The sequence below is a fragment of the Drosophila yakuba genome, chromosome 3R (genome assembly GCF_016746365.2).
Source record: "Drosophila yakuba strain Tai18E2 chromosome 3R, Prin_Dyak_Tai18E2_2.1, whole genome shotgun sequence".
Classification (NCBI taxonomy): domain Eukaryota; kingdom Metazoa; phylum Arthropoda; class Insecta; order Diptera; family Drosophilidae; genus Drosophila; species Drosophila yakuba.
Window position 1 is genome coordinate 27,349,544 of NC_052530.2, and position 4,306 is coordinate 27,353,849.

The window sequence follows — 4,306 nt, forward strand, 5'->3', positions numbered from 1 at the left end:
CAAAATGAAGATTTATTTGTGAGTTGTAAGGGTTCAAGATGTGCTGCTATCATATTGATTATTTATAAATTTAACTCATACATTGCTTGCCTATCTTGATGGCAATTATCCACTTTGAAATAAGCGATGGCCAAGCAAATTCAATTCAACTGCACAGACGACTTTCAGATTAAATCAAAATCAAAGGTTGGCCTTTAAGATGCAGATAGTGGATTTCTGAGATTCTCCTGCGCCGGCGGTTAAGTGGATTCCAAAATGCGAATGTCGATTTCATGGCCTAGAATCATTGCCTCCGCGCGAATCATTTCGCTAAGGGCGATTCGCTGGTATGGGTGGTGTGTGAGTGGTGTGAGTAGTATGAGTGGTGTGAGTGAGTGGTTTGGGTGGAGGGAGGTGGGCGATGCTGGCGACGGCGAGGAAAATTCGTTTCAAAAAGTGACCGTTTGAAAATTGGACAAAGTGGCTGATGCTGCTGCCGTGTATGGACCCGCGCCCAAGGCACACAAGCCGCACAGCCGAAGAGTCGTGTTTGGAGGCCACACACACATACAGTCACAGTGAAATATCCTGCAAAACACACACTCGCGTGTCTAGGTGTGTGCATGTGTGTGTGTGTGTGTGCGAATGTCTGAGCTGGGCGGCTGTCCATTTAGCGCGATACCCACACCCCTGAAAAGCGCTCACACAATCGTTCACGACCCACGCACACACACACACACACCATACACACACACTTACACTCACACACACACACTCGCAACGAACTCATATGATGTCCGTGACCCCCACCCACTAAACCATGGCCACCCCTCGTCCTGATGGGACGGCGAAATTGGGTTCGTCCCTTGAAAGAATCGTCCTAAGATGAAAGTGCTGTCCCTTGTCCGCCTACCGTACGTTAGCTTCGCTGAAAATTTGCTCGTGGCATGAACACATGTGGCGTAATTTCGTCGCAGATTTTTGTTCGCTAACTGGACAAGGAGATTTCGTGCACTGCGCGAAACGGGGTGGCACTTTATTAAGAAAATGAATGGCATGCAAAAAGTAGCTTAAAATAAGTTGCAGCTTTGTTTTCAGGCACATGATATGATATACATATAATATGCTATGATAATATAATATAATAAACATGATGATGAAATTATAATGATGATGATATATGAAGATGATGATGATAATATGATATGATGCTATATAATATGAGCACTACTAAATATATAAGGCAATGCATTTTTCGATCTAGCTCATAATTAATTATGATTTTAATAGCATTACAAAGAGGTATATCAATTATTCCCTATCAAATGATTTCCTGAACTTCTTATGACTTTTAGATCTCTGCTTGAGCTGAGCCCAAGAAGGTGTCCCACTTTTCGCGCAGTGTCCTTTTTGGACTTCCGAGTCGCGGGACCCCGTAATAGCGGCTAGTCAATGTTGTGCGCCAAGGCGTGGGCCGTGGGTCCGTGGGCCGTGTTGTCGTTCCCCGCGGTGGTGGTGGACTTCCTTTTCGTCCTTTCGCCGAAATCTACCCCCCTCCGCCCGCCGGCCAAGCACCCTCCCTCGCATTGCCATCGTGAGCATCCCATCCGTGGTTGCCTCGGACTTGGGCAGTGACCGGCTTGGCTGGGCTGGGCATAAGTACAGTTGTGTAAATACACTAGCGGCCAACGCCGCGGCCCAAGAATTTGTATTTTATCAGCATCATTCACATCGCGTAGTCAAGGACTCCCAATATTTACGCGAAGTATACACACATACAAGCACGTGTGTTAGCATCTGTGTGTGTGTGTGAGTATGTGTGGGTGTCTGTGTGTGTGTAAGTGGGTTCTTGCCGTAGCAAACAGGACATGTGATGGGATGGTGGTGGTGGTGATGGTGATGGTGATGGTGGTGGGGCAACGCGAGGGTTTTGCACACGGGTTGCCGACTCTGTTCGTGTGTGAGTGTGCCTCCACGCGAAAAAACTAAGACAGGCGACTGCAAATTACAAAATCAATCGATTTTTGGCAGTTCTCACAAGGTATTTGCAAGTGCTCCATATCCTAAGATGCGATCTTAAAGAGCATTTTGTTTTTAGATCTAATTTAAATGTATAAAACTTGGCTGTTAAACTTTAAAATTAAAAATTAAAGCATCTATTCACAATCAGTGCTAACAGAGTTTCATATGCATGCCTTCTCATCAACGTTTGTTATCGTGACTTATTTAAATATTTTGTTTTCAATATGCTTTCCTTTCGATTATAAAATTGAAAAAAAAAAACCCAAGTTTTCTGCATGTGTGCCGCGAGGACACACGTTTGCGCGACGGGTGTAGTGGTGTGGTGTGGTGTGGTGTGTGCGATCCTTTCATTTTATTCCTAAATGTCCTTCCTTCAATATTTCAAACGTGCTTCGTGACGCGTCCGTTTTGCAAAGGCCGGGGCGACTTGCAAGTGGGCCTTCGCCTTTTGTCGCGCTCCGTTCTTCAGCTTGTTGTTATTGTTCGCCGCTGACATGTTGCTGCTGCGCCGCGGTGAATTGAACGCCGGACGGGGAGTGGGCGCAATGGGACATGGGTGGACGGACATACGGACATACGGACATAGCGGACAGACGGACAGACGGCGGGTCGAGTGGGTGGGTTTGGGTTTGGGTTGGGTTTGGGTTTTTTGGCGAGCAGACGGCGGGCTGTGGGGGGGAAAACTTTTATCTCGGCGCATTTATTTTTCTATTCCACTTATAATATATGCCAGAAACAGGATACACACCCACATGGGCATATATTGGATATTTATTTTGTATTCGAACGCCCGGCGACGGACAGCGAACGTGTCAGCATCAGCAGCAGAAGCATGAGGAGAAGGATGAGGAGCAGGAGCAGGAGCAGGAGGAGGAGCGGGAGTAGAATCGGCGGCATCGCCGGGTCGCCGGACGGTTAAGTGGGGTAGCCCGTTATAGGACTGGACCAGGACTCTTGGGGGAGCATGTAATGTGTGTGTGTGTGCATGCATGTGTGTGAGTGAGGAGTGTGTGTGTGTGTGGGTTTGGGCCTTCGCCCGGACAAAGCGACGGACGCTGAAAAATGGCGTGAATTCACTTGGGTGATTTGCGCGACGTCCTGCACGATACACACATTTAAGGATGATGGAAAAATGCTCCTTCACCTTTTCATTTTCTGCGCTCAGAAGTTCGTCTTGGCATATAGCAAACAAAAACGGAAAAAAATAACCCAAGAAGGTTTTGAGAATGGGACAGGCGGACATATGACAAAAAAATATTCTACTCAGATGCTGGGCTCATATTTGTGTGATTCTATGCCCGGTGATGTATTTTAATATATGAAATTCAATAGCAATTAAAATTGGTCTTTGTACTTTATTTGCCTGTAAATATTTCCTAATCAAATATAACAATATTAAGTGCTCTTTATTGGACATAGAAATATTGTGTGTCATTCTTAAAATTGGCTTATTCGCTTATCAGTGCTTTATAGAAATTGATTATCCGTCGATTTATTGGGCCACAGTTTGTGCAACTATTATTTTATATTTGGTAGTAATTAAAATTAATTCCGTTTAATACTTATGTATATCATGTGCAAGATATTCATGCTAATCTCTGGCAGTTAGTTGAGAAGCCGTTTAGCAAAGCTGCCGCAATCCATGTATCACTTCATGGTCAAGATTTTATGGGACCATCAAAAGGAAGTGTGTAACATTCGGAAGCGGTCAGTAGTCAGTGGTGAGTAGTGAGTAGTGAGTATAATCCGGTCGTGATAAACCGCTGAAAAGCGGAGAAAGTACACCTGGCGTTGCTGATTGTTATGGCCGTAGCCATTTCCATTTCCATCAAGTGCTAATATAGCGACGTGCCCGTTGACGCCTCTTCCGCGTTCAGAGCCCAGTTTATGACTCTAATTGCCCCCAACTTGGGCAAGTTGATACTGGTAACTGCTTATCTGTGTGGCCAGTTGATATGTTGATGACGTGTTTACTGCAGCATAAAGTCCCTTTTACGACCCATTTTATTTATATCCAAGCTCTGGTCATGAGCCTGTCCTGGCGCCAATAAATTTTTATTAGCCATGATGTGGCCGCTCTTGTTCCTTAAGACTGCCAGCAAACTGATTCCGATGTTTTATTGCCCATATTGTGGCCATTCGCATGTAATTCGCGTTTTATTTCCCACACACACAAAGGAACACACACACAGAGGCGGTGGGCGTGTGAGGAAATTAGTTTTCAATTAGGTTTCGCCTATTTACTTGAGATAAACGAAGCAGCGCACTTTTCAGTTGAGCTAATTTCCCAACTTCGAAGGTCAAA